We start from the raw sequence: 22,766 nt of genomic DNA on the forward strand, positions 1-22,766 counted from the left end.
ACATTTAAAAAGCTTACAAATGAATCTAGAAAAGTATGTCCCTGAATTGGACATTAATATTGAGTGGATAAGATACCCTTTCAATATCAGGAAATCTATGCCAAAGGATCTGTCGCCAATAGAGGAAGAACAACTTTTAGAACTAGCTTCTGATGGTTTCCTAAAAAAATGCAACGGGAATACGTTATCATCATTTTGGCTACAAATACAGAATGAATTTCCTGAATTAACAGATAAAGTTCTAAGGTTCATTTTGCCATTTACAAGTTCATATCTGTGCGAAGTTGGATTTTCGGCCCTTGTAAATATTAAGACGAAGAAGAGGAACCCCATTATAGATGTCGAACCGCATCTGAGATTGAAATTAACAACTACAGACACAAATTTTGCTGACATTTTATCTCACCATAAGCAATTTTACTCCTCTCATTGATAATAAATTATTTAAATTAAGTAAAAATTGATAGTATCTTTATAAATTTTGTTCTGTTAAAAATAAATCATATATTTTAGATAAATTAAGCCAAGGGGGAAAAATAAATATATTAATATAATACGCATAAGTTGCGATAAGTATGACGTCATATTGTTTGTTCCTTCAAGCGATATGAAAGTCAGGGAACAGTACACATTCATGCACAGATGATGGAGCGATAGAAAATCTACTGGGAAGGGAAAAAAAAGAAATATACAAATGATGAAATAAAAAAACATACGTCAGTAGATGTGAATGCACAAAAGTGGTCTATTGCTGCATACACAATCAAAATACAACATGGGCGTAAGAAAATACCTGCATCATAAATGAAAGAAAATATTATTAATCACATTAATATTGGGCTTTTCAGAATCACCACTCCCAATGTTTTGAAATGAAATGTGTAGGTCATCAATGACAATGAGGGCTGATTGTGGAGATTCTTGAAATTCTTTGAATAAATTCTCACCGTGTATCACGTTTAGATAACCCTCCTGCTACTTCTCCAGCATGAAACGAAATGAAAAATGTGCGGGGAACAAGAATTGAACGACGTAGATAGAATTCGAACCCACGCGGTGAAACCAAAATGGATTAGCAGTTAATCGCCTTAACCACTCGGCCACCTCCTCTTACGAAAACTTCTTTAAAAATATACCAACTCGATGTAAACTTTTACCTGTACAATGACTTGCGATACATAAATATTTGCCAGTTTTTTGGCACACGAAACTTTGGAAATCAAACCTTTCTGGGAACCTCATTTTAAGAATTTCTTCTTTCATTAAAATAAGAATAATTAAGTATTGGTTGAAACCCTGTTTAATTTATTAAAACGTTAATTAGCTTACATTAACATTATTATGTGCTACAAATATGAATGTGTTTAATTAGCAATAGAAACCTGACCTTTTTTATTATCTCGAAAGATTTTAAAGTAAATCCTTCGTAATGAGATGTTTACTTTTTTCAAATTAAAATAAAATCAAATATTAAGAACAAGGGTGCTCATTTTGAAAATAAGTCGAAGTGGAACTCATTTCGACTGAGAGTGCAAAAGAGGAAGGATGTAGAACGATCAAGTACAAAGGGGATTGGATTTTAACAAATTGTACTAACAAGATCCTAAACTGTGGATTTATTATGAAAAATTGCTTAAACATTCAAGGAGCTGAATGATTGCTAAATAAAATTTAATACTAATTTCTAAAACTCATATTTACGATCATATATAAAGTCACGCAAATGTTATGTTCACACTGGAAGTGTAAAGTGAAAAGTTGGACTGACGTATAAATTATTTATAACCAGCAAGAAAATTCTGGTAAGAAAAATCGAATGAGTGAGCTCCCACTAATCCCAGAAGTCATTGCTTTCAGCTGGAGATATTGAATCCTGATTACAAATATTCAAATGAGAAAATTGAAGGAACAGAACAGCCGTATGTACTTTTAATCCACCTCCGTAGCACAGTTGAAAGAACATCGAGATGTGTTTAGGAAACGTTGAATGAATTTTTACACGAGCTCTTTCCGCAGGGTTTCCTCACTGAATCTCTGTTTTTTTTATGAAGCAAAATTGGCACACCACCAAGGAGAACACATGTAGTTAACGTAATACGTTGACCCCATGGCCGTAATTCCAAAAAGAACAATCTGGGAAGCGCATTTTTTTAATTGTGCAAAATTGTGTATTAACTGGAAAATTAGCCTATTCATCAAATTCCTATAAAAGACGACAACCTTTTCCTATGAAATTATCCTCTTACTGCTCTCATTTCAATTCTTTTTAAAGCAGAGGAACCTATTAAGATTTACACCATAGACTACAAAGAAACCTATTAAGTAATAAACAAACGCATAGATTTCGTAAATGTCGATCCACAAAAATTATTCTTCCACTTACCTGTGAACTAATACCATGAAAGAGTTTGACAAAGTCAAGAGGGTGCTCTAGCATAATTTCTAAGGAATAGAAGGTCTGACAACCGACAAATATAAAGAGAAATTGTTGATAGTAATAATATACGATGATGTTGATAGTAATAATATACGTGGTTTGCTTATTCGATTTCCATCAGGCTGAGGATTCAAATTCTGCCTGTAACTGGATTACTCGTTTTCTCTCTGATTCTATGTTTCCTGTGATGGAGGATACATTTTTATTCTCGGAATGGCCATCTCATAGTTGGATTTGTTGTCAATTGACGCCGGTGACATTAACGTTGTGTTTGGCAATTGACAAACTATGCTCAGAAATGAACGAAATATATAGAATTGCCTACATGTGCTATTCTAAATGCTCACCTGACACCTTTTTTTCACAGACGGAATCTGATCATTTGTCACTTCAATGATAAGTAGCCCTGAAATTTTAATAATCTGAAAGATCATCAGGTTCGTGATAATGTACACTCCTGATTCTGCATAAACAGGAATCCTACTCTTGAGAACAAACATCACACTTCTAAAGCAAACGAACCTCCAATAAGCGGGGAGGTGGTATAGCACAAGCTGTTGAAATTCAATTTCTACCTTAAGGAATTTACAAAAATTTGCAGCCTGCAGCAGATCTGATAAGCTAACCATCATCGTATATCATTACTAAATCAACAATTCTTCTGTATATTAATCTGTTGTCAGGCCTTCTATATATTTGGATATTAATCTGTTGTCAGGTCTTCTACTTGGATATACTTCCAAGAACGACGTTATTATACATATATACATATACATAAGTAAACCAAATTCTTACTCATATCACTCATAAAACTTATAGTCCTTATAAGGACTAGCTTAAAGGGGTGAAGCAATAATACTTTTCATATTTTCCCCGTTATCTGTGGAGAACAGTGTAGGGATAAGGTGTTATTGAACAATTAAAGCTCTGATCATGGCAGGAGGGTAACAGCAATAGCCGAGCCTCAGTTGGAACTTCATTGGCTGCAGAATTGCCATCCGTTACCCTCCAAGGGTATTGGATTGAATGAATCAATCCTCTTCACTCATAAAACTATATATACTGCATGCCTTTTTTGTAGTAAAAATATTTTAATAAAATAATGGCGTTTAAAGAAATTTATTATTATTAAGAGAAATGTTTTTTAAAAATAGCTGCATTTAATTTAATATTACTAGAAACAAAGATATTTTATAATTTTATAGGCAAATTTTAAAATATTTACTTAATTATTATCAATATCTTATTAAAGGCCATATTTTATTCAGATTTGAATAAAATTACTTAGTTATTTCACTGTAATTTGTTCAAAGCGTAGTGAATTGTTTTTTTTTTTCTATACGTAACCCAACCTCTTCTCTACGGAGAATTTGATTTACATTTCTTTACCGCAAATCTATAAATAAAATAGCAACATAACTTTTTATAATAAGATCAAATAGATTTATTATTAAATAATGTTATACACGTCATTTTTTCGAACTAAGCAACTAGACTGTAAACTAGATTGTAAAGCTGAATTCAAACTTTGAATATATTCTGACCCCGTGTAGTGGCCGGGATAAGAATAGCGACACTGTAGCCTATACATACCGTACGAGGCGACTAAAATGGGTACCCAGGGAGGGTAATGGATGGCATTGCTGTTGCCGATGAAGTTTTAACTGAGGCTCGGCTATTGTTGTTACCCTCCTGCCATAAAGAAAAAATTTCGTGTGATAAATGATACCGCGTTCCCCCTTTTTAGGGGAGTTCACGGTACCATCTAGTCCCCCAAATTTTATCTGGGCTCTGGAACCGGCATAGCCTGACAAATCAGACCTATGGCTGGGTTCAGTATTCCTGACTGTAATCCGTGTGTGTGTGTGTGTGTGTGTGTCTTCGGACCGGTTTGCCTGCTTGCGGGATGAAAAACACCAGATAAACTGGCGGAAAAAACCCTGCTGTTCACGCCCAAGACCGGCTAACTTGGCCATGGATGAGGGAGATCCTTAAACTCCTCACGTCTTTGAAGGGAATCGAACTTAAGACATTCCTTCCCCACGCATATGGTTGCGAAGGGCAAAGCCACTATGCTAACCGCGCGAACCCCCTCTTGCCATGATCAGAGCTTATTAGCAGCTCAACAATACCCATCCATAAATTTTCTTCTACAGATAACGGAGAATGTGAAAAGCATATATATTCTTCTGCATCAATAATCGCGATTTATTTATGTTATTTATATAAATACAATTTCAATAAACCGGTGGAGTGCATCCAATATTTTAATTAGTGGAAAACAAATAGCCTATGTTTGTTATGAAATAAATTTAGAAAAATCTCATATTATTTGTCGTATTGATCTTTTTTTTATCATTTCTACTACATCTTATATCTTCACGAAATAATGCAACGACAAAGGATTAAACAAAGTTTTGGAAAGTAATCAAATCCATAAAACTGGAAGTCATCAGAGCAGATGGAATATCATCGGTTGGGATTCAACTGCACTGCGTCACACGATAATCTCATTAGCAATAATAAGTGCATGAAATTAATTAATAGCTATTTTAAACCTGCAAACCAGAATTTTAGAATCAGCACATACACACACTCATGAATCAAACCATTATGACCACGGAGCTTGTTTTCGGTTGATCCGACTACATGGTTGGCGGAAAAAACAGGCAGGAGTGGCAATACTGCTATTTGAATTGTTTTCATCGACATCACTGAGTCCTTTGACCTCTAACAATTTAACCTCTTACCCAGGGATTGTTTCCGACCGTGCATTGTCCTACATGGTGACAACCTGGCCGATTGATCTAGAGTAGCATCTCATGTGCTATCCTGGCGGCCTAATTCTCCTGATTTAAATCCCATCGAACATGTGTAGGATCATTTAGAACTCGAGATCTTCAGGTCAGTGGCAGCGCTTCGGTCGGCGATTGACCTACTACACCAAGATTACATCAGGACGCATTGCGTTCTTTGGTTGAGTCAATGCTGCGATTTCAAATACACTCGGGTCTCTTTTTATGCGTATCTGCGTATCTTTTTTATGCCATTTTAAAGTTATGCGATGCATATTTCATGCAAATTCGGGGTTTCCTGTTGTACATAATGAACAATGTGTTACAGCACATTCTGGCATAACGTGAGTAAACGTGTAAGCAGTGAATGTCCGTGACGTTTAATTTTGTATGTAAGTGTTTGTCTTTGTATTATCGTAAGTCTAAATTTTACTAATTTTTATTTTAAAGATTTAATTTTGTCCAGTGAAGAAAAAAATAGCAATAAAATAAAAGCAATATTTCTGGAAATGAAAATTGCAATTTTAGATCGGTTAACAAAAGGTGAGGGATCTACGGCGATTGGTAAACATTTTAATTTAGGCGAATCTATTATCTTCTCTCTTCCATCATCTATGTGGATGATGATGAGGCCGAATGAACTCTTTCCACTTCTGTCTCTCCCGGGAGAGTCCGAACAATTCTGTCCAGTTTGGTGTCGATTGTTGTGATTTGGTTTTCAGGTTCTCTTTTATTTTGTCCATCCATCTTATTCTGGACCGTCATTTGGATCTTTTACCCTCCATCGTTGTATTCAGGGCTTTAGATGATAGTCTTTCTGTTCCCATTCTGGTCACATGGCCAAACCATCGCAGTCTTCTTTCTTGGATTTTGTCTATTATTGTTATTCCTTGTTTTAGTCGTTTCCTTATGTCTTCGTTTCTTAGTCGACCCAGGCAGAGATACTCCAAGTAATATACCTCTTAGAAATACTTGATAGTAATCCTCTTAGCTGGAGGAAAAGGTAAAGACTTAGACATCCTAACATAGAAAAAAATACAGACATTTCTTTTTCAGGCTGATACAGTATTTATGCTAAAATAAGTTCTTAATTTATAATGATCAGTTTCATTTTTATTATCGAAAAATTATAAATTAGTTCATACAATCTTGAAAAAGAGGAGTTGAATTATTTTAAAAGAAAAATAGCATATGCTTCATATAATCTTATTTTTTTGGAAGGGGGGGAAGGTTATAGACTTATTCAATCTGCAGATATTTCAGAAAATTTATTTTATAAATCGTTCTCAAGACAAATGTTACAAACGTAAGTCACTTGGGAAACATACCCTTTCATTTTAGTGTAAATAGTAGCAAAGGTAACTACTTCCATAATGTCACGTATCTAAACTAGAAGAAAATGTCGTTATATCTGCTCTTACATAAATATTTTTTTCTGACATAATTTCTCTATTAGTTATAATGTAATCAATTTACAGACTTTTTGCCCTCTTGTATTCTACCATCTTCTAAGCAGTGATTTCTTCTTTGTATTACAAGAAATATATATATATATATATATATATATATATAATATTTAATATATATATATATATATATATATATATATATAATATTTAATATATATATATATATATATATATATATATATATATATATATATATATATATATATATATATATATATATATATATATATATATATATATATATATATATATATATATATATATATATATATATATATATATATATATATATATATATATATATATATATATATATATATATATATATATATATATATATATATAATATTTAAGTGAAGAAACTATGCAAGGATCTTTATTTTGTCCAGGCATAAAAATTGTAATAAAATTGTAATAAAAAGAGAAATAAAAATAATTTCTATATTTTTAGTTTATCCAATATAACTAAGATTCAGTTACCCAGCATAGAATGAGGAGCTGCATTTCTTATTATAGGCAACTGAGTTACAGCTATGAGCCTGAGATAATCTCATTAAGTGCTCTCTTCAGGGTGAGGGATTATCACACCTTCTAATGGACATGTCGGCCTAATTGCACTTCTTATCCATGTTCTTTCAACAGATAGCATGCATCGTATCCAGATTTAGATGGAGGTCTATAGATGTCCTGGCCGGTTGGGGGGGGGGGGGGTAAAAACACCTCGATTATCCTGGATGCATGAGCGGCTCTGCTTCAGGGTAGGTTTTTGCCTCTCTCTGAGTGGGGCCACCGCTGAGAATATGGCTCTGTCTGTTTGTAGGGTGAGCCTGCTACTGGGTAGAGCCAACGCTGAGAAGTTCTTCTTGGTGACGGGTTCAGCCTGTCACTGAGTGGAACAACGCTGAGTTGGACGGTCCTTCGGTCACTCGTAGGGAGTGGTCTGGGGATCGCCTAATTTTTAGAGAAGTCTTTACTTAAAAACACCTCAAAAAAGGTCGAAACCGGTCTAGACTAAAGAAAACCTTCTCTCATAATGTAGAACATTAATACATCTCCTAGGAGCTGTGTTTTACATTATTGGAAAATACTAAAGAGAGTGATTGGAACTTACTCCACCTTTGCTAAGAGTTGCCCTAGCATCGCACTACTAAGTGTTGGCTTACGCTTGGACTCGCCGAATTTTATATAGTTTTATATATTCGGCATGAAACTCTTAGATTAGAGATTACTTTCCTATTTTTGAGTTTCTTATTCGGCTAAGAGATAATGTGGTATTCAATATCCACTTAATTTTGTCTATTTTGGACTCTTTAAATCGGGCTGTCCAAGGCACTGCCCGCGGGCAGCATGTGGCCCGCGGTGCGATTTTGCGCTGCCCGCCTGTGGGTTTTGATTTTCACGAGCGAAAAATAAATTAAAAATAAAATTTGAATCGAATGCGTATTAGATATTGTAATTCTATCACTAATCGATAATCTCGATGTTGGTAATTTTATTTGGTGATTTTACATCACTATATAGCTACGTGTCTTTCAAATATTAGATGTGTCAAAGAAGCGCTATTACACGATTTTTTCCCAACGCGCATGCTCCGGGTGCTCACGGAGAACGTGAGCGCGCGATTAGTACGCAATTAGCGTTGTTCGTTTATTCAGCTTTCGAGGTTGTGTTGCTGCTGCTCACCAAATTACTAGATAATAAAATATAATAAAATAAAATATAATAAATTAATTAATTTATAAAATATAATAAATGTAAATTATTGAAATAATTTAAAATATAATAAAGCAATTAAAATTAATAAAATACGCATTGTGATGAGGCCCTCGGATGATTTTTTGTTTTTAATGCAGCCCTCGGATTACCTAAGGTTAGACAGTCCCGGATTTAAATCATGTTGCATCTGCTATCGTTGAAATAAGACCACAAACTTTAAATCCCTGCTGGAAAGCAGCTTGGCCTGGATGTGTTGCAAACAGTGGAAACACTCAAACATCTACATTATCAGCTGAAATCATTAATTTGGCACCGAAATTGGTGGAGAAGGTTTTGAAAAATTTAGCCATCATGATGTGGACGAATTGCTTGTGGATAATGCCTTAAGTGACGATGATATTATTGGATATCGAGTAACTTTAGATATCGTCGAAGATTTAGAAAATGATAGTGAAGCGGAAGAAAAACCTGCAAATATAATTCGAAAAGGTCTTGAACAGTGCAATAAATTTGAAAATCATTTTCTTGTTAATGACACAAATTATGAACGAGCCTTTAAATTCCAACGTGAGCTGAAGAACTGTATGTCTGGATATCGCGAGCTGTATAAAAAATTAGTAAAATCATCATTGCAAAGTTTAATCACTGATTACATTGTCAGAAGAAAAAAATCAGCAGAGAAGGAGCGTGAAGCAAAAGCTAATTCTGTTTGTGAAGAACCATTGTCTTTACCATACAGATCTGATGCGCTGACTGTCTCTTCTGGTGATCAAAGTGATTTCCCACCAGTTCGCAAACGTTGTCGAATATTGTCTAATTGAGATGATAATTCTGATGACAAAATGTTAAAAAAAAGGTTACTTTTCAATAAAATTAAATTAATAAAGCTTTAAAACAACTTAGACATTCTTATTTTTCCTGAATTTTTATAAACCTTTTTTTTAATGCGATTTTAGGTTTATTTTAATTCATTGCTTCGGTTTCATGGGTGCGTAGAAAATTATGGAACGTATCCCTAATTTTTCAACGTAAGGCAGGTTTTGTGCGCTTTTTTATATGCGGTTTTCTGTGGAACGTATCTACCGCACAAAAAGAGAGCCGACTGTATTTATATCGGCCAAAGGAGACTCGACATGCTACGAACTACAAGCCAGAGTGGAATAGTTTAAACATATTAACTTTAAAGACATATTAATCAATGTTTAAGTTTAAAATTAAGATAGTTAGTAAATTAATTTAATTAATCCCCTAAATTATTTTAGTAATAAATAATAAATAATTATTTATTTATTCTTTTATTACAATTGATTAATTTAATGCAACAGTCAATTGTTATGCGATCAATTACGAAATTAGCCTATTAATTTATATTTAAATGAAATGTATGGAAGGATACCTGATCTAACATCAGCATTTCTCATTACCAGATTATAATTCAGGCATTTTAATCAAAAATGCACACAGACACAAACGTTCTCATGAAACATAATTCATATCGTACACAGAGTCAATTCATTATTTGCATAAACAACAAAACTACCAAACACAAGTCATCCTTCCTACTACACATCAAAGAAACATTTCCATTAATATCGTGAAAATGTATCCATACTTGTTTCTTAATATAAGAAAATGCTCGCGGAAAAACATTCTGGAATTTTCATTTTAGTTGATTGAGCATAAATATCCGTATTTAATAGTGGCCACTGTAGCCTACTCCATTCCAGAAACCAGCTCCAGAGTCCATATGCTTTTCCATAACCTGCTCCTACTCCAGCACCACCATATCCTACCTCGTGTCCATTGCCGACCCCATAGCCAGCTACAACTGATACTGCATGCATAAGTTTTACGGAGTAACCCCGTGCAATTTGGACGTGGTAAAGAGAGTTGATAGCGGCTGCAGCTTAGAGACTGTGGGCGGTACCGGGTTCGTTGGTCTTCACAGCTGCACGGAATCCTGCTTTATCGGCTACGTAATCCACTCGGCGAGCTCTTCCATCGATATCACCTAGATTGTAAGATCCAACGACAACACCGTGTGCATTGCCGCTTTCGGCACGTCCGTTGGTTCCTCCGTGGCTATCCTTGATCTGATAGGCGAAGTAGTAGTTTCCGTGGTCGTCTTGCTTCGGAGAAGATGCGCTGACTCCACCGAGATGGGCGACTGCAGCAGCTACTACTGCACACAACACAATAAACTTGGCGATCATGGCTGGGATGGGAGTCGGTTCGCAGAAGAGAAGGAACTGATACGGATTCCAAGTAGCAACGTGTTATATACTCCTTTCTCCAAAGACAGCTGGGGATTAGACACATGGCTTCTTGTTAAGTACTATAATAAAAAAAATAAAATAAAATAAGATAAAAATGCAATCGAATGGACCAGTTATCTGTAATGGCAAATCAATGTCGGTAATCAGATCAATATCTGAACCGTTCATCGGAAAGGCAGAACAGATGGTGACATACCATTTCAGGTCTCTTGAAGGTCGCTTGAATTTAGAGTGTCGCGATGTAGTCTATCAAACAATTAATCTTAATCCATTTTAAATACGGGAGAAAGATATTGTTTTCCTAAATCTACTCCTTCCCACACACACACACACACACACACACACACACACACACACACACACACACACACACACACACACACACACACACACACACACACACACACACACTTACACGTAAGTAATTTTGTAATTTAGGTTGCTTCATTCTAGATCATATGCGCAATAAGGATACAGATTTTTAAAGATTATTTATTTTAAATTATTTATGTCAAATAAATACGGTTTCATTTTTCTGTTTATATTTACTAAACTAGATTTGTAATACAAATAATACAAAGAGAAGATTTTTTTAACAGAACAACCCCTTCAACTTATCTGATACGTTCATTAAAGATAAGGATTAAAATTAATTCCTCCGGAAATAACAATGCAGTCTTGTCTTGCCATTGTGTTAACCTAATCTTCCTTGGTAGCAATGTTGACTTTTTAATAATGTTCGTCAGTGCCACCAAGGAAGATTAGCAGACTAAATGTTAGATGATTCAGAAACCTTGTTCTAGACCCATCATGGGAGATTTTAGGCCATCACACGTTAGACGATAAAATTAACTTGAAATTAACCTGAAAGAAATATTTATACACATCTACGTCCTATGGGGGGGACTGTTAGCCTGCTAGTTGAAAAGCGAATAAACAGCCTATTGTCTCAGTCAGATCACTACAGGGATTGGGTCAGTAAAGTCAAACTTTTTCATTACTTTTATTGAATGCAGAACATGCATTTACAGAAAGTTTTTATAAATATGATATTGTAATCTACGGAAGGCACCCATCGGCGGTATTTCATCACCGGTTTAGAAGTGTACGGTCAGTTAAATAAAAATAATTATTTTAACCTCTCAACGTACTAAAATTCGTGGGACAATATTTTCTTTTACATCTTCAAGGTTTTTTCTTAGAATATTTGGTTCTTTACAAGAAATACTACCCAATCACTTATATTGACGTCTCATCGGCCAACGAATACTATTTTGCCGAAGAGGTTGATATTTCTTCCTTCTTAGCCTGTCCTTAACTAGTTTCAAAATTATTTACGTCTGGTGTTATAAAGATGATAAAATAACTTTTCCACAACGACTGTTCTCTAGTTATCATTTACTTGAGGTTTCCTATCTTTAGTATTAATGCCTTTTGGTTGCTTAATTTCAACATCTTGTCCACGAACGTTGGTTCCGTGTAAAGAGCGAAGAATTAATTTCTGAGTAGATGTAAAGAGAAGACCATCCTTGATTGCATATAATGTCATTAACAATATCAGAAAGAGAAATAAGCTTCCCACATATATCAACAACATTCCACTACCTTATACTTGAAAACAGGATGCGCCGAGCCAGAGAGATATCTGCCGTCATGCATTGCGATTATGCAAATTTCATCAATTAACAGGCAACAATCATAATAAAAAACTGAAATGTATTCCAAGAAAAACATTTCAACGATGAAGTTACCCTTTTAAAAATTTCACATTCGACGTCCGTAGACGCCGTATGGTGACTGCCGTACCTCACATGGTTTTGGCAATGATGTCTTCTGCTAGAATAAGTGGTAGGGTCGCAGATTCCCTTCCTACACAAAGTTTGTAGGACAATCGCAAACATCCATGTCCATGGAGGAATTGGAATCACGGTCAATGGAAAAGGTAAACAAAGTGGATCGGTAGAAACAAAGTCTTCAAATGCCAATGAAAATGAAAATAAGAAATCAAACAAGCTTAATACAGTTCACTTCAGCCTATTCTTTAAATCGTCAAGATCCTTTACACATTTCTAGAGTTGGTCGTTCGCAAAGAATATGATTGAAGGAAGTTCAAGCTTCAAAGTGTCATCCATTCTCTCGGAAAGGTCAAACGATGAATTTCGTTGTGTACAACCTAATGAAGGACCGGATTCGGCCCTTAAGTACCTTACCAAAGAATTGTAAATAGCAGAAAATAAGAATAGGTGACTTCTTGAAATTCTTCAGTTCGACGAATGCCTATCAGCACAATGGTTTCTTGAGGAAAGTAAAAAATGCAACTTTTCAAGATAAGAAAATTATCTGATCTTTTGATTTAAAGAAATTCTGTTGTATTATTATAACTATTATAAATTTTTGTATTTTAAACGAATAAAATAACGATAGTTAAATTGTTTTTAAATGGGTGTTAAAGTCTTTGATAATATAACATTACAGTCAACTTGTTGAGAAGGTCAAATTGAATTTCACTTTTTCTAAATATGGGCGTCCAAAAATTCCGCTTCAAGTGCACTGTGCAGTTACTTAGAAACGCCCATCTCAATTCATTCTCAAAAATTATTTACTATTCTCTCTCTCTCTCTCTCTTCCACCTTCTTTTTCCATCTCAATTACTTAGTAACATTCATTTAGTGCGTACTCAGCCCAGATCTGGAAAAAATACCCTATAATGTACTTATTATCAAGTACAAAGCGTTTTTTTTAGAAAGTATTTCTTGGTTGTGAGTGCGAGTTCGATTCATATATCTTAGTACTTGGAAGTATTGCTCATCCAGTATCGAAGTACTCGAAGAGACTTCTATCAGAACCGAAATACTTCAAAAACGTTAAGTAAATTGGTCAAATTAGGTGAGACGAGGATTCATAAATCTCATTATATTTATCGTAATAAAAAATAAATTCTGTAAAACCTTTTTTTCATCTCTAAAGAGAGTATGAGGAGTTCTTTTAGCCTAAGTAACTTTTCGGAATCGTGGAGAGACAGGTGCAAACTGTCACCTAAAGCTAGCTCATGCTTATCAATGATTTTAATGGTATCTCGTGATCCTAAACCTTAGCATTCCTATTCCGGTGAGATATGGATCGGGAACAGCCTTCATAGAAATACTTCACTCAAAAACAGGAAATTCTGTTTGTCTGTACAAGCCTCCTTAGATGATGGCGATCTCGTTCCTTACTGTCTTAGAACCACAGTTACGCCTCTTAGACAGGCAATCTGGGTTATTTTCCCACTGATTAAACACCCTAGATATCTCGCCTTTTCAGAAACCACCCAACTCTGCTGTTTTTAAAATCGTGGCTCCATCCAAATGAGCACTCACAACAAGCCCTTTATCAAACTCCGAAATATTCTTTGTTTTTCCCATTGCGATCAACAGTACTGACGATTGGCGATCAGTAGCTGGTAGGTGTATAATCGTACAACAGGTCACATTTACTACTACTGGTTTTCATACCGAGCCATGTTAAGGAAATTGGTACCGTCATTTAGCACGTTACAGCTTTCCAGAGATCTAATAATATTTTTTAACTCATCCTGAAAGTAAAAAAACAACAACTAAGGTTATTGTTATTTATTATTATTTGATTTAGATTTCACGCATGGAAATAATGTCGTTTTGATTAAGAGGGAGATGTTAAATCCCGTTTTATTTTATAGCCGGGTACGAAACTCGAGTCGAAATCCATTTACATTATGAAAGAATATTAAAGCTAGTGAGGGAGCTTGTTCCAGCTTTGCATGGAGTTGCCCTAGTGTTGTACTATCCAAGTGATCATTTAAACTTGGTTCCGCCGGTAATTTTTTCGGCATTGAAACTCTACGGATGTCGATGGATTTCGACCCGAGTTTCGTACCCGGCTATAAAATAAAACGGGATTTATCATCTCCCTCTTAATTAACAAATTCGCCGGTAAAATAGCCTTTCGGCTTATTATCTTTGTAATGTCGTTTTGACTTTGAGGACAAATAAATTTCATGATGAATAAATTTATTTTATAACAATAATCACTGAATAATTTTAAACACTATTAGAATTTATTATATAATTATTATTTAAATGAAATATCCATTTTAATAATTCCTGAAATTTTCGTAAATCTTTAAAATTTTAAACATTTAAAAAGTTATTTTACACACCAATATATTTTAAAAATAGTTGATTTATAAAAATATTTTTCAGAAATTGTCTTCCTATGGGGATTATGAATGGGATCATTCAATCCAATACCCTTGGAGGGTAATGGATGGCAATGCTGTAGCCAATGAAGTTCTAACTGAGGCTCGGCTATTGCCGTTACCCAGCCATGATCAGAGCTCTAATTGCTCAATAACACCTTATCCCTACACCGTCCTCTACAGATAACGGGGAAGATGAAAAGCATCAATCAATGAATGAATCAATCGACCGTGAGTTGCGGTGATTGATTCATTCAATCCAATATCCTTGGAGGATAATGGATGGCAATGCTGTAGCCAATGAAGTTCTAACTGAGGCTCGGCTATTATTGTTACCCTCCTGCCATGATCAGAGCTTTAATAGCTCAATAACACCTTATCCCTACACTGTCCTCTACAGATAACGGGGAAGATGAAAAGCATTCTTGCTTCACCCCTTTAAGCCAGTCCTTATAAGGATAAGGTCTTCCTATGGAATCTCGATTAAGAAACTCGCGGTAATAATATGTTTTTCTCTGAATTTAGAGTAAGTAATGTGATGCTTTGTGGTCTTAATTCTGTTGTCATTGAAATCTCTTTTGTGATTAAACCAGAATCTATGTTATCACAGGCACTAAAAAATGTGTAAGACTGAAATATATATATATGGTCAACCCTTTTACAAGAGAACCGCAACAGAAAAAAAAGTAATGAAATTATCTTCCTAGAGGTACCACTGTAATATTCTTTTACATGATCATCTATAAATTATAAAAAGTTCGTAATTAATGGGTGAATTACGAACTTTTGAAACACATATTTTGAAGAGTTGTGTGAATTTTAAAGCAGCAGATAAACCTCATTCGAGTCTCTTTCTCTTAAAGAAAATGCTAATATTGCAACAGAGACTGGTTGTAAAGATGTATCAGTTCTAAATGAAAAAAAGCATTTTAATTTTCTAGACACTTAAAACAATTGATTTTAGTGGATTGCCGATACAATTATTTCATTTAAAAAAAAGTTCTAATCTTAAGACCACATATATCTTTCGCGAATACTCAACAAGATTTCTTCGATAAGGAACATCGTTTTAGATATACACGACTGGACATCCTATTCAATTTCCATTAATATTTTTTTACTTTAATAAAGAGAGATTGGTAGTTTTTACTCATAAAATTGCAAACATATTTTTCTGTTGATATTGGAGACTTATTATCCCTACTGGATTATGACTACAAAATGCAGTTAAATGATGATGCATTTTTTTATTTTCTTTTTCATGATTCTTGCAAATAATCTTTTTTAATTAATTAATTAAATAATTTCAAATTCGTATATATGGAAAGGTAGTATCGAAGATGATTTTTGGAAGAAAGTAGATTCAACATATACTGTTTAGTCAAATGTCGACAAACACCTGTATATATTAAGAAAATCTTCAATGATTCCACTGGTCCCGAACACACTTCTAAAAATCCTTATTTAGTACTTGTACGAAGTACTCCGGTGTAAAACGTTTGACAGGACAACAAATACATTTTCTTTAACAAATACATTTTACCAGAGATTTGCGTACTCAAGAAGAAGAATTTCCTGATTTTACAGGCATTTTATAAGAAACCCTGCTCAGCAGTGGAAAAACAAAGTTTAAGAAAATGCTTATCTACAAGTTATTCGAGGTATATTCAAAACGATTCTGCGTCTAATTTATTTAAAAATATGCGACACATTTTGAGCTATAGAAACATATTCCCTTCCAAACAGTCTCCTTTCTTGCCTCCTCAATTTCGAGTTCCCAGCGTTTTTTCCTAGTTTTGGAATCATCTTTGGGACTGAGATGTTTGAGATTTATGTTTCATAGGCCTTTACGTTTCACACTTTCTTGAAGAGTAATTCAAGAAAACAAGCCATCAAACGAGGGTGCAGGATGTCGATGGTCGTCCGGAGCGAGGGTCATCTTCATTTGAAGTTTTACCATCTTTAAATCTTTGGAAGTATTTGAGTAGCCTAAGGCATTATCCCGGAAAGCTATTTTTAGTTTGATAAGTTTCTGTGTTTCTTTTCCCCAAAGGTAATGCAAAATTTGATAGACACTAGTTTGGCATTAATTCCTGACTACGGACACGCCAAAAGATTAAACTCCTTCATTCATCAAAGACTTGCGGATAACTGAGGCGTCTCAGTGATTTGGCTTGTTTCGTCATTTTCCGACATATCTATATACATAGTCTTGCCAAATACTATCGAAACTAGTATTTTAAATTCTTATACTTATTATATAAATTTATTAAAAATACAGAAATAGTTTTATAATTTCTTATCTTCAGTTGACATACATCGCAAATATAAACATCCCAAAATAAATATTACGTGGTAGATGAATATCATAACTCAGTAGTGTGACACCTCCAATTATTCACTATGGTGAAGTGAAGTAGAATGTTGTACTCCACATACAGGGTTAATATATTATTTGTCACATTTAGGAAACATACGGAATTAATATATTTCACGTGACATTTCTGAGACAAAACGTCCTTGGCTATTAAGCATACCTATGAAATGAGTGAAATCATCAATTCCATGAAACATGAGAAACACATGACAGTAAGCACAGGCAAAATCTTTTCTTTTCTTTTTTTTGGATAGATTCGTGAAGCAAAAATGCTTTTCGTATTCCCTGTTATCTGTAGAAAAAAATGTATGAATGGGCAAATATAGAGCTATAAGCTCTGATCACTTAGGAGGGTAACAGCAATAGCCGAGCCTCAGTTAAAACTTCATTCGCTACAGCATACGTGGCCAACAGCAGGCCCGCGGCAGGATAAAAAAAAACTATATTAAATTATATATATTATCAATTTAGCTATTAGTTTCGACTGCAGATTTTCTGATTGATATATCCATTATTTCTGATGACGGAAACAATTTATATTCTCAACACGGAATCAAAATTGCTTTAAAAAGATTACTCAATTTATGAAATCTACTACTCCTTTGTGCAAGTTGTAGTAGTGGGATTGGTAGATTTCTATGTGCTCCAGAGTAACGCATCATTGAAACTCACTTGTTCTATTCTCTGGTTACAGCGATCAGTTTCAGAGACTCAGTTTCACAGTTAACAGTGTTATTATTGCAGTTTCTGTCCCCTGGGCAGTTACTTCAGCCTTTGTGTACTATGAGTAGGAAATGAAAGATCTGTGAAGAAAACAGGTCTTTCAGGAGAAATAGGAAAATAATTTCTGTTTATAAACAATAGCGACAACAAACAACGGGGCGCCTTGTGTGTTTACAAGTATTGTCTGTGCACAAGGAATATAACCTCAAACGCCGCTACCTACAGCATGCTGCTAAATACCAAGAATACGTTGGACAAGTACGTACTAAAATTGTACGTAATTTGAAGAGAAAGTTTAGTGCTCAGAAATCTATTTTTAGTAAACCAACATCAATACAAAAAGCTCACTCTTGGCATCGTTTGTTGTAAGCGCGGAGATAGCAAAAGCAAAAAAAAAAAACATTATCTGATGATGAATTTGTAAAACACTGTTCTGTAAAAATGGCACGTACATTTGGGGAAGATAAAATTACCAGTGAATTTGAAAGCGTCCCACTATCAAAATAAACTGTAACAAAAAAGAGTCGAGGAAATATTCTCACATATTAAATAAATTAAAAAGTGTTATTACAGATTCAGCTTACTTCTCATCGACTCTGGATGAATCAACTGACATAACAGATACAACTCAACTTCTAATTTCCATTCGAACTGTTTACAAGGACTTTGTTATTAATGAAGAGCTACGAGCATTAGATTCATTACATCATCATCATCATCTTCATCATCTTCATCTTCATTATGCGAATCAAATATTTAGGCCTAGCATGGCCTGTTCCGGCCTTAGACGTCATCGTTGAATCGTTTAAGAGGTCGTCCTGGTTTTCTTTTTCCTAATGGTTTGTAATTTAAGGCTTGTTTTGGTAATCTTTCTGTTTTCATTCTTTCAATTTGTTCCATCCATTTATGTTTATATTTTTTAATTTTTTCTATTACTGATTCTCTGTTTAATTCTTTCATAATTTCCTCATTTCTTTTGTGATCAAATAGATTCGTTACATAACAAAGCCAAAGGTCAAGACATTTATGATGGAGTTATGAAAGTTGTAAATGGTACTGATGACATCAGCAATCTCACAGCTATTGTGAAAGATGGTGCCAAATCAATACGTGGTACGCGAACAGCCTTAGTTGGCTTACTAAGGAAGGCTGGAATCAATTGCCCTGTATTGCACTGCAGTATAGATCAGGAGGCACTGTGTGGTAAAATTCTGGAGAGAGAGGATGTTAAGCAAATTGTAATGTAGTGTATGAATCAAATTAAAGGCGGAAGTCGGGCCTTAACACACTTTCTTTATTTTCTAACAGAAATGGAGAAAGAATATGACTGTTTAGTGTTGTACACAGAAGTAAATTGACAAAGCAGAGGAAACTGTTTGAAACGGTTTTTTGCTTTGAGGAAGGAAATAAAACAGTTTTTAGAGGAACACGAGAAGACCAACAAAGAACTAAACACGAACTATGTGATCCTCATTTTAACAGCTTACTCGCCTTTCTAACAGACATCACACACCTTATGAATGAACTCAACGAAGCGTTGATAACGAAATTGATAACGAATATTATAACGAAGTTGATAACGAATAGTTGATAACGAAGACGAACTGAAATCCATCCTGACAAAGATGGAAGAAATGGTCACACAGTAGAGCCTAAAAATTAATTATAAGAAAACGAAACAATTAATGACAAGTAAAGCAAATCCGATATAAATAAATAATATAATAAATAATAATATATTATTATTATTTATTATATTATAAATAAATAATGACAAATCCTCTTTTAAATATCTTGAAAGTCTTATCACAGAAGATGGAAGAAACCGATCAGATATTAAAGCACGAATAATCTTAGCCAAAAAGGCATTCTACAACAGAAGAATCATTTTCACCAGTAAAGGATTTAGCATCCAGCTCAAACAGGGCCTGTGCAAACTTACATATGGAGCATTGCATTACATGGTTGTGAGGTCTGGAACTAACAAAACGAGACATCGAAAAGTTGAAAGGATTTGAATTTTGATGCTGGAGAAAGATGATGAAAATTCGTTGGACAAAAAAGAAACAGTAATGAAGAAGCTCTAAATATGGTTCATGAAGAGCGATCAGTAATGAACCACATCAATCAGAGAACAAAAACGCCTAATTAGACACCATCTGAAGAATGGGGGTCTGATTACAGAAGCAATGAAGGGGACTGTAGAAGGAAAGAGGCCATGAGATATACCAAGATTTCATATATAAATAACATAACGATGCTAACCGGTGCTAAGTGATATGAAGAAATAAAAAGGTCACAAAACAGAATGTTATCATAATTGGTTACATTTCTTTTTTTCCATATTATGATGTACTGCTATAACTAACCAATCTTCGGACTTATGCACCAAAGAAGAAGAAGAAGAAGATAAGGCGGCATTAATTGCATCCGTGAAATCTTCTAACAGAGATTTAAACCCTTATTCTTCTAAAAAGCGCACTGTGTGTTGGGGATGATATAGAATTTCTCTGCGTATATTACTAGTTTGTTAAGCACGATCCACTCCTTAATTTGATTGATGATTAGTGGTTTTGCTGTGGGCCTATCATAATTGGTTTCATTTCATTTTTTTCTGTTTGCATATAGGTGTGATTGTGGCAGCCTTCAACATATTGGGAATTTATTCGGTTTTAAAGATTTTATTTATGAATTTTAATAAGATCGGGCCTAGGCTAGCTGCATGTTGCTTCACATATTTAAATCCGATTCCGTCGATTTCTGGGCCTTTATTTGGTTTGGTTTTCTTGATTACAGAAAGTAGTTCTGTTTCTATTATGGTTGGGAACCACAATGTCGGTTTTCCTTGTGGTCCGAGTGAAGGATCGCGATTTGTGAGTGGAGAAATCTTTCTCTGTACTTCTTAAAACAGATTCTACAAAACATTAAAGTCATTTGCGACTTGTTGAAAAAGTTTGGCATCTTTCATTAAGCTGGTTTTATGGTTTTAGATGAGGTACTAGTCGCGATACTTTATTACCACCTTCATTCTCAATAAAAACATTTCCAATTCAGAGATTTCTGTTTAATTATTAGGATATATAATATTTTATTTCTAAGGCAAATAGAAAGGAGAAAGAAATTGCAATAACAATCATTTAATACTCCACAAACAAGACCTAGAGAAGTATAAGTAAGGAAATTTTAATTCTCGGAGATGTGCACTCTTATCGTGGTTGCCACGAACAGAGATCGCATATGCAATTTTTCTTTTCTTTTGTATAGGAAGTAAATATAATATTTTCATTAGTGTACTAAAATATATATGTGTATTCATTTTAATTAATGAAATATTAACAGAAATAAAAAAGCACTCAAATTGAGTATTTTAAACTACATTTTATTTTTACACATTGTACTTTTTTAGTAATACACCAAGGCTGTTTCAAAACATCCTCAATAATTTACGGACTATCACGGTTTTATGGATAACCTATATTTAATATAATTGTTAGGATGCTCGGTTTCGCATTTATTTTGTGCACACACACACGCGCGTGCCATGAAAGAATGAAATAATGATTAATTTTCTCCTGGGATTCAAATCTCTTCTGCGAAAAGAAATATTTCAGTTATTCAAACTGGAATCATTTTCTTTTCTTTTTCATTTTTTTTTTGCTCGTTTAATTCTTACTTTTACAATTCTTATAATTGCCTTATCATCTAATTCATCCCGTTAATTGTTCCACGGCCTTTCCCTCTCTAACCATCCATGTTCTACTTACTCATTTCTTCTTTCTTTCAATCTTTCTCCCCATTTTCCATTTCCTTAAATAATAATAATAATAATAATAATAATAATAATAATAATAATAATATTAATAATAATAATAAGCTAACGCCTTTTATTCTCTTATAGGGTGTAGGTGAAGCATTATACCCTATCTAGGTTTTTGAAGACTGAGTGGACAGTTCAATCTCCACCGGTAGCCAATCAGAGATAACTGGTCAATGGTAAATGGTACTAATTATAGGCGGCCACCGATGAAGAGATTGGCAAACAAGTACTGCCATCTCTTGGTACCTAACCCTAACAGGATATATTACTGTCTGAAATATTATGAGTTCCACGGTCGATTTCTTGAGTTTATGGGATGAAAAACCCGAGTTTCCCGGAGGAAAAAATCCACTTGCAAGCGCCAGAGAATGACTAACTTTTCTAAATTAATCTGAACATTTTCTAAGCCAGGGAACGGTTGAAGAAAGGCTTAGAAAATGTTCCTCTTTTCGGTAATAACTAGACTTGAACCTTAGGTCTATTTTCCTGGCCTAACGAAGAGAATGCAATGAGCTACACAGACTCATTTTCTATAGTATTTTAGTATTTCTTTGTTTATATCTCTCATTTTGTATGGTTCTTCTTTTTTTCTTTCTTTCTTTTCAGATCAATTTTTGTCTTTCTTCCTAATATTTTTCTAATTTATATATATATATATATATATATATATATATATATATATATATATATATATACTGCATATATATATATATATATATATATATATATATATATATATATATATATATATATATATATATATGGGAATAAATTTTTAACTTGGGTATATTGTATATTAGGATAACCAAGCAATTTTATATGCTTGGTTATTTTAGCTCCTAATCCCAAGTAATCACTCCTAATCACTACCCAGACCGAAACCGGTCTGGGTAGTGACCCCACCCATAATGCATTGCAGTATACATCTTCTAGTGAGATG

The 22,766-nt window shown here is 34.1% G+C and overlaps 1 pseudogene; it reads right to left on the reverse strand.

The window, feature by feature from the left end:
* LOC150092062 (adult-specific rigid cuticular protein 15.7 pseudogene) overlaps positions 1-10,630 on the reverse strand; it is a 46,270-nt pseudogene extending 35,640 nt beyond the window's left edge.
* Positions 10,631-22,766: the final 12,136 nt, after the last annotated feature.

Source organism: Typopeltis vanoorti, unplaced genomic scaffold (assembly GCF_054136105.1).
Source record: "Typopeltis vanoorti isolate ZY-2024b unplaced genomic scaffold, IOZ_Tvanoo_1.0 HiC_scaffold_867, whole genome shotgun sequence".
NCBI classification, from domain to species: domain Eukaryota; kingdom Metazoa; phylum Arthropoda; class Arachnida; order Uropygi; family Thelyphonidae; genus Typopeltis; species Typopeltis vanoorti.